Source organism: Homarus americanus, unplaced genomic scaffold (genome assembly GCF_018991925.1).
Source record: "Homarus americanus isolate GMGI-L3 unplaced genomic scaffold, GMGI_Hamer_2.0 scaffold52512, whole genome shotgun sequence".
Lineage (NCBI taxonomy): Eukaryota > Metazoa > Arthropoda > Malacostraca > Decapoda > Nephropidae > Homarus > Homarus americanus.
The window spans coordinates 13383286-13392999 of NW_024735442.1; the positions used below are offsets into that span (position 1 = coordinate 13383286).

The following is a 9714-nucleotide window of genomic DNA, read 5'->3' on the forward strand; positions in this document are numbered from 1 at the left end:
TTTTCAACCAATTGGCAGTCCCTAGCATATCTCGGGGACCAGACGGGGTGACAGTACTCCAGATGGGGAAGCACTTCACTCCTGAAGATCGTTACGAGGGACGGACCGTCTAGATATCTGAACGACCTTCTTATAAGACCCAATAATTTATTTGCCTGATTTACCTTCTTCTCGCAATGGCCCGAGAACTTCAGCTCATTGTCAACATACACACCTAGGTCCTTCTCACATTCAGTCTCAACTAGTGCAGTTTCTTCATCCCGTTGGGACATATGATACGCCTCCTTACCGTTGGTGCGCCCCAGGTGCATCCTCTTGCACTTCGTGACATTGAATCTCAGCAGCCATTCCTTCGACCATTCCTGGAGCCCACAGAGGTCCTTCTGCAGCTCTTCACAGTCCGCTTGGTTCTTAATTTCCCGAAATAACTTGGCGTCATCGGCAAACATTTGTATGGAGGAGTGTACAACGTCAGGCATGTCATTTATGAAACAAACAAACAAACAACAGCTGGTTCAATACACTGCCCTGTGGTACCCCACTTGTGACAGGTACAGATGATGATTTCGTGCCATTAATCACCACACACTGCTTGCAGTCATGTAGAAAGTCTTCTATCCACGCTAGGACATTTCCCCGAATTCCGTACCCTTTTGTATTTGTTTGGCCATGGATATTGATTGCCTCTGTAGTCTTCTTGCCTAGCATTAACCCAAACTGCATTTCATTCAGGTCCACTCTCTCCCTTTTCAACTTTTTGGTTACTTTTCACAAGCTTCCTAATTTGTTCTAATAGTTTCAGCCCCCTGCAATATCCACATTCAAATGCATCACTTTTTCCTAGTAAATATTCCCAATCAGGTGGAACAATGTATTCCAAAAATAATTGCATCTGTCAGTATAGTCACCATCGTCTCACCAGCATTGTCTGATTCCTTTAGCATTTCTCCAGTTGTTCTAGGGCTAACAGCAATCTTTTGATTCATCCTTTTGTCAATCCTTTTATTCGCCCATACTCTTTTACACCTTGAGCATGGTCCCTGTACTGGCTCTGCTGCTACCCCTGTCCCAGCCGAACTCCTCATCCAGGAGATGATTGTGTATTTTCTTCAAGCATCCTTAATTTCCTCATTATCAACACTAGTTGTACCCCACTTAACGCGATCAATTGAACCCAGAGGGTCCCGGGTTAAGTGAAATCGGCGTTAAGTGAACAACAGAACATATGGGATTAATTCCAATAGAAACCGGCCCGACCCCCAAACTCCACTTTTTGAAGGCACATACCTATGTTGTAGTAAAAATAACATCTTAATTTTATGATGGTACATGCACACAATTAATACTTAAGAGAAATAGAGAAATACAGTCGCCAAGTTAATGTCCATTCAAATAATGGACTCAACTCCCTCCCCCTCTCACACTACACTGCCGGCTCTTCCCTCTCAGAGAAATTTTTGGGGGAAAACCACTAAATTTTAATAAATAATACCTCAAACTAAAGTTAGGATAATACAATTGACATTGCTGGATTCCTTGTAAGACCAGGAATATTTTGAATATAAATGTCATATATTTTGCACAAAAGATAACATAGTTACCTAGAGAAAATTTTTTATCTAAAATTTGTATGTTTAATGCAAAATATATGATGTTTATATTCAAAATGATCACCAAATTATAAGAATTCCAGCAATGTAAATTATATTCTGACCGGGTAATTTGTATGAATTTTATGAGCTAAAACAAATATCTTCAGTTAATAAAAAAAAAAATAATCTTCACGACACTATCTGTCAATCAAAGTACCCCACCTTGCCTCCCCCCCTCTTCCAACCGCGCGGTCAGTCCCAACCCTCCCCCCCACCCCCCACCAATCCTCCCTTCCAGGGTTTTTAACATTTAGTATTAAATAATACCTCAGATTAAAGTTAGGATAATATAATTGACATTGCTGGATTCCTTGTAAGACCAGGAATATTTTGAATATAAATGTCATATATTTTGCACAAAAGATAACATAGTTAATTTGAGAAAAAATTTTATCTAAAATTTGTATGTCTAATGCAAAATATATGATGTTTATATTCAAAATGATCATCAAATTATAAGAATTCCAGCAATGTAAATTATATTCAGACCGGGTAATTTGTATGAATTTTATGAGCTAAAACAAATATCTTCAGTTAATAAAAAAAAAATAATAATTCTTCACGGGGTAACAGATGGTCGGTCGGTCCCTCCCTCCCCCCCACCCCCCACCAACCGTCCCAAGGAGATGTGTGGGATAACCACTAAATTTTAATAAATAATACCTCAAACTAAAGTTAGGATAATATAATTGACATTGCTGGATTCCTTGTAAGACCAGGAATATTTTGAATATAAATGTCATATATTTTGCACAAAAGATAACATAGTTACTCTGAGAAAAATTTTTATCTAAAATTTGTATGTCTAATGCAAAATATATGATGTTTATATTCAAAATGATCACCAAATTATAAGAATTCCAGCAATGTAGATTATATTCTGGCCGGGTAATTTGTATGAATTTTATGAGCTAAAACAGGCAGTCAGGCAGGGTGGCGGGTGGGGCAAATCTAAAAATAGCGTCTCGAGCCGGACACTCACCGCGTATATGTGGAAAAAATCCGTGTTAAGTGAAAGTTCAGCTCTGGCGAGGCACCGCGTATATGATAAAACGCGTTAAGTGAAACCGCGTTAGGCGGGGTAATACTGTACATCTTTGTTTATACGTACCCACTATTTGCCTTACTAGTCTATATGCCTCACCTCTATTACTGTTCAACTACAGCATCTTCAAGCTCTTAGTCGCTTTAGAACCTATTTTGATTAACCCTTTAGTGGGCAAAGTATCCCTTAGGTATTTTATTGTGGCCTAGGCCATGCGATTTCATTCCGGTTAACACCAGATGATTTTATTCAGCTGAGGGGAGCCCCTGCCCTCTGGAGGTTTAAAAGGTTGAAATAAATATCAGGTTACTCAAGGGTGGGAAGAAAATCTCCCGAGCACAATTAATTATTCTGGGTTAGGATTAGATATATGAAGTTCCATTTTAGGGGTTCTAAAACTACGGGAATAAGTGTTTGTCTAGCAAATTCAAATTAAGAAGGAGTAGCGTTGTATGAACTACTATTGCTCTGGGTATGCAATTGTAAGGTGTGGCCAAACAAGTTTGTGGGATGTTAATATGTTTGATTGATATATACAGATACTGTACAACAGTGGCGGCTCGTGAAAAATAAAATGGAGGGACTGCAAGCCTCACACAACAGTAGGATACACAAATTTGACCTACCTCAGGTATGAGTTGTAGTTGATGTCCACGAATTCCCAGGGCATGGTAGTAGTGTTGGTGGTAGAAGGGATGGCCGAGGTGGTGATGGACCAGTATTAATTGAAAATAAAGTCGGCGTGTCTGCTCTTCGATGTAGCAAAATTGTTTATTACTATTTCATTAAAATCCTTTATTTCTGTTATCATTTTATTTTCAATGGATATCACTGCTAAAGCAGACAGTCTGTCATTCACCATGTATTACTTGAAAATAAAGTCCGCACGTCTGCTCTTTGATGTAGCAAAATTGTTTATTACTATTTCATTAAAATCCTTTATTTCTGTTATCATTTTATTTTCAATGGATATCACTGCTAAAGCAGACAGTCTGTCATTCACCATGGTACTGCACAAAAAAGTTTTAATTCTCTTCAAAGTTGAAAAGCACCTTTCTGCTTCTGCCATTGTCATTGGAGTTGTTATTAAAATTTTCAGCAACTTGACAGTGTCTGAAAATGTTGACTGTAGATTATTGTCATTCATCATCTCCAACAAGTCTATGAGACTTTCTGATTTACACAAATCACGATTTAACCACACCGTCCACACGCAATGTAAACACGTTGTACGAGACTGAGCTGCTTCAAGTGCAGCTCATTGTCTCCAGAAGTGGTGCGGCGGCGGCGCCAATTAATAACAGACATGAATCGTACAGCATTGACAGCAACTATGAAAGTAACTTAAATTTTGGTCTGATTTTAATGAAAATTCACTTAGCAACGTATTGAAAATAATTAAATAACATATAAAATGATATATTTGTTGGTAGTGTATTATTCAGCTGTCTCTCTAAAGGAATCATACGCCTGGCAGTGAGTGTCTGGGGGGACTGCAGCTCTGCAGCCCTATGCACGAGCCGCCACTGCTGTACTATGTATGAACGATGGCAGCTAAACTGAAGAAAATCTGTACTTAACTGTGTATCTATTGAGTTACCAAATCATATGCAGACTATTAAGTAAATTTCTGAGTTCATACATGTGAATATACTAGGCCCTTCATTCTCCTAAATTGTTTTTTAAGACATTGGATATTGAAAAGAAACAGCAAAACTGTAGGTGAAATAAAAGAACTCTGCATTATTCATATACAGTATATATATTTTTTCTCTATAGACTTCAACGTCATTGAGCTAACTCTTTCACATGAACAAAATACATAACTTGACAACTTAGGTATTTACAGTATACTGTATTGTGGGTGATTACATCTATATCTATCTGTGCTGTAGCATTACTACGGACATGTTCGTAATTCGACTTAGATCATAGCACGGGGTAAGGCATTTAAGCAGAGGCTAATACCGCTTTAGCTGGAAGGTAAGAGCAAGCAAGCACATCTCCAATTAAAAAAAAGCGTGCAATGTAAACTATGAAGTGAAAACCCAAAAAACATAAACGGAAATCAGTGATTCAGTTATATAGGTGACTACGGTAAAAGCAAGGTCGTTGGTTGGTAGCGTAACCAATCTTTGTAAATTCTGAAAACTATTAGTCATCATTATTTCTTAGATAATAGGTAGAACATTTAAGCCTTCATAATCAAAAGAGAGTTAAGTAAATTAAAGAAGCTTATCTTTTCGTAGCTATATAAATTTGTCTTCTCTATTTTAGGGAATAGGCTTCATATTCCTCGTTGACTAATAATATGGCTTTGACTTTACTAAAGGCAAAGATAGTGACCAGCTACTACAGTATATCCTTGCTTAAACCTCTTCCAACACAACCTACAGCTTACAAACATAAAACACTGTAAAATCAAATCATAGGCCCTACACAAGTTCATTATGAGTGACAAGCTAAAACGTAATTTGAGGAAAGAGCAACATTTCTGTTGTTATCTTGTACTAAAATTGTGTGCTGAGTTTATAAATTATATTAACTTGATGTTATATAGGATTCTCGCAAATATTGTTTGCTTAAATATTTATTTTGTTCAATTGTTTTTATCAATTTTGTTAATTTTTTGGTGATAACGGGCAATCATACACCAGTTTCACGATTCGTTAGGTGTTAGCGCTGTAATGTTACACCAGCCCATCAACAACTAAATATTATAAGAGATAGAACAGTTGTTTTCCAGTTACAATATTATTTCCGCCTGAATGTTTTTCATATTTCTTATAAACTTTTGTGTTATAGAATAAATCAAGCGTCATTGTCACTTACGATTTTTTTTTTTTTTTTAAATCTCTTTCACTCCAAACTTCATGATCAACAAATGGTGTAAAAACTAAAAGTCATCAAGAAGTTACATGGACATACAAGTTACTGTTTTCATGTATTTTAGATACCACCATGAAACTCTCTTCATAATTTGTAGATTCCTGGATTTTCTTCTTCACTATTATTATTGTTATGAAAAAATAAAAATTTGGGCCAAGTAAAAAATGGAATCCCCAAGTAAGACTGGGGTAAAAATATCTTATTTCTATTGGTTGGAGTAAATGTAATATAAATGGTGAGGTTCTGCTACAAAAACAGTATCATCTTACATACAGTACTGTTAAGATACTGACATCACACCCGTTAGTCTTCATACAACATGAACAACTCTAACATCACACCCGTTAGTCTTCATACACCATGAACAACTCTAACATCACACCCGTTAGTCTTCATACAACATGAACAACTCTAACATCACACCCGTTAGTCTTCATACAACATGAACAACTCTAACATCACACCTGTTAGTCTTCATACAACATGAACAACTCTAACATCACACCCGTTAGTCTTCATACAACATGAACTCTAACATCACACCCGCTAGTCTTCATACAACATGAACAACTCTAACATCACACCTGTTAGTCTTCATACACCATGAACAACTCTAACATCACACCTGTTAGTCTTCATACAACATGAACAACTCTAACATCACACCTGTTAGTCTTCATACAACATGAACAAATCTAACATCACACCCGTTAGTCTTCATACAACATGAACAACTCTAACATCACACCTGTCAGTCTTCATACAACATGAACAAATCTAACATCACACCCGTTAGTCTTCATACAACATGAACAACTCTAACATCACACCTGTTAGTCTTCATACAACATGAACAACTCTAACATCACACCCGTTAGTCTTCATACAACATGAACAAATCTAACATCACACCCGTTAGTCTTCATACAACATGAACAACTCTAACATCACACCCGCTAGTCTAGTCTTCATGTTACAACAACATGAACAACTCTAACATCACACCTGTTAGTCTTCATACAACATGAACAACTCTAACATCACACCTGTTAGTCTTCATACAACATGAACAACTCTAACATCACCCCTGTTAGTCTTCATACAACATGAACAAATCTAACATCACACCCGTTAGTCTTCATACAATATGAACAACTCTAACGTCACACCTGTTAGTCTTCATACAACATGAACAACTCTAATATCACACCCTTAGTCTTCATACAACATGAACAACTCTAACATCACACCTGTCAGTCTTCATACAACATGAACAACTCTAATATCACACCCGTTAGTCTTCATACAACATGAACAACTCTAACATCACACCTGTTAGTCTTCATACAACATGAACAACTCTAACATCACACCTGTTAGTCTTCATACAACATGAACAACTCTAACATCACACCTGTCACAACATGAACAACTCTAACATACACCTGTTAGTCTTCATACAACATGAACAACTCTAACATCACACCTGTTAGTCTTCATACAACATGAACAACTCTATCACATACACCTGTTAGTCTGTAACTTGTCTCATACAACATGAACAACTCTAACATCACACCCGTTAGTCTTCATACAACATGAACAACTCTAACATCACACCTGTTAGTCTTCATACAACATGAACAACTCTAACATCACACCTGTTAGTCTTCATACAACATGAACAACTCTAACATCACACCCGTTAGTCTTCATGCAACATGAACAACTCTAATATCACACCCGTTAGTCTTCATACAACATGAACAACTCTAATATCAACCAAAAAGCTGTCAAACATAAATGTTTAATTAAAAGATTATCAGGCTTGATGTCAGTAGATATGAAGTAAGTCCACATCTTTTACTAACACTGTAGAATATTTGGTCCTTTCCTGGCTTCCTAAGTGCCACTTTGTGATTCCTTGTTGATTATGTGTTGGGCAACAATTGGATGGAAACAGTATAGGACTAAAGATCTTTGTTATCAATAAAATAAATCATTATAACTTTAATTATCCTTGTTCACAGACAATCACAGAATAGAAATTATTTTAATATATCGAGACATATTGTTTTAAATTTACAAGACTTCTTTTAGATTAGTACTGTGTAACATTCTTCTGGATATTCAATATCGATTCTGAATTTTCTCTTCACCAAACAGTGATTCACAAATTATATCTCCTGAATATTTTGGGTCTGGTCCCAAAATGCTTACAGCAGGTCAATAACCGAGTCTGGGAAAGGTTGGCCATAGCATACATTGGGATTTTCTGGGTCACGGTCGATTACCTTAGGCAATGTGACCCTCTCAACTCCACTTATGATTTATATTATCTAACGCTGATGACTCAGCCACTTATCTGTGTAAAGTGCCTGTGACAAGTCAACTCTAATGACGCTGTCCGGTGTGACCTGACCACAGTGGTCCCCTGATATATATATATATATATATATATATATATATATATATATATATATATATATATATATATATATATATATATATATATATATATATATATATATATATATATATATATATATATATATATATATATATATATATATATATATATATATATATATATATATATATATATATATATATATATATATATATATATATATATATATATATATATATATATATATATATATATATATATATATATATATTTGAAAAAATACAAATCATTTGGTAGTTGGTACACACACATACCCGTAATAGTTGGTAATTATTTTCTCATGTTTTAAGATAGCTCATGCAGTGATGTCAATGCTCAAAGGTGTTGGATCACTAGAAAATAGATATCGTAGATCATTTTACCTGGTGATGAAACACCATAATGCTAACCTAAGCTAACCCCCCCAAGCAACATTAAGGTGTTTATTCATCAGGTGAAATAAGCCGGCTGATCCCAAATAATGTTATTGTTTGAACTAAAGGGGCTTCACAGGAGCATTTAAACTGGCAATGTTTCATACTGGCAGACAAATCTGGTAGCAGATGAGGAGTCTCTAGCTAGTGTACCCGGTTTCCTTTAACTCTGACATTTAGGTCTTCACTTATGAGATCAGCATCACTACCGAGTTTAAAGGAGAGTTGTTAATGTATTAAATTAAAGGTACCATAATACATAAAATATATGTAATAATTTATGAATGCATATTAATCGTGTACTAGTGTTGATTTGATAGCAATGCTCATGTTGCTCGTGACATGCTTGTATTCCTCCTCCTAGTTACCGAGTATACCATGGACGAGTTGACAAATGTTTTTTTCTTGTCTAAGCTTGATGTAGCTCAGAACAAGAGCTGTAGTTGCCACAGTAATAAGGTTACTAAGATCCACCTTGAATGTTACGTTTTGCGATGCTGAAGTTGGACACGCCTTGTGTGACCGCTGTGAGCGTCGATAGCCGGAATTATAGTTTGCCTTAATTTTTTACAAAAAGGTTATCTTAAAAACTTGGCTTATGCACAGGTATATAAAAACATGCTAAAATTGCCTCAACTTCTAAGTGTCTCGATCTGAGATTCAGCTAAAAAGCTTAATTACCGTTATCAGTTCGTAAAGCTAACAGATTTTAAGTGTTTGAACTACATCCAGATACAGTATTGTTCTGTGTATAAAAAAATGGAAGTGAAATTGGGTTCAATATGCCTGATTTCATAATAGAGGCAATGTGGATGCAATAAAATGATTACTATGTCTGTGTGCACAATATGGCCGGCACTGCACTCAACGCCTTTACTTCCTGATCAATAGGTAGGAATCCATTCACAACTGGTTCCACTGGGGTTGTTCCAGGCCAGACCAGTGCCCATTAGGTTGCTAGGCGAGTGTTGTATTCAACATCGGTAAATACTGTATGTTTTTGTTGATTCATAATGTTATTAAAGTGCTGATACGGCTTTTGGATATTGCACGGAAACATGCACTCTTGTTAAACGTATAATTACCTGCATACGTACTTGTAAACTCTCACGCTGTTGCTTTCAGTGTAACTCTCGTTTTCATGATCTGATTTATCTTTCTACGAGATGGTGTCTTTATTTAATGATATTATATGCAGGAAAAACCGTTTCTTGTGAAAATATCAGCCATAAACCCATTTAAAAC

General features: G+C 36.0%; 1 long non-coding RNA gene across 4 annotated transcripts; it reads right to left on the reverse strand.

The window, feature by feature from the left end:
• Positions 1-4438: 4438 nt before the first annotated feature.
• On the reverse strand, positions 4439-8042 carry LOC121871031. 4 transcript variants are annotated; one of them, XR_006089819.1, is made up of 4 exons: positions 7166-8042; positions 7032-7072; positions 6592-7000; positions 4439-6252 (listed from the first exon to the last, which is right to left on the reverse strand). It is a non-coding gene; the product is annotated as an uncharacterized LOC121871031 (long non-coding RNA). The 4 variants fall into 4 exon arrangements; XR_006089816.1 differs by having other exon boundaries at positions 4439-6416; XR_006089818.1 differs by lacking the exon at positions 7032-7072 and having other exon boundaries at positions 4439-6416; positions 7248-8041.
• Positions 8043-9714: the final 1672 nt, after the last annotated feature.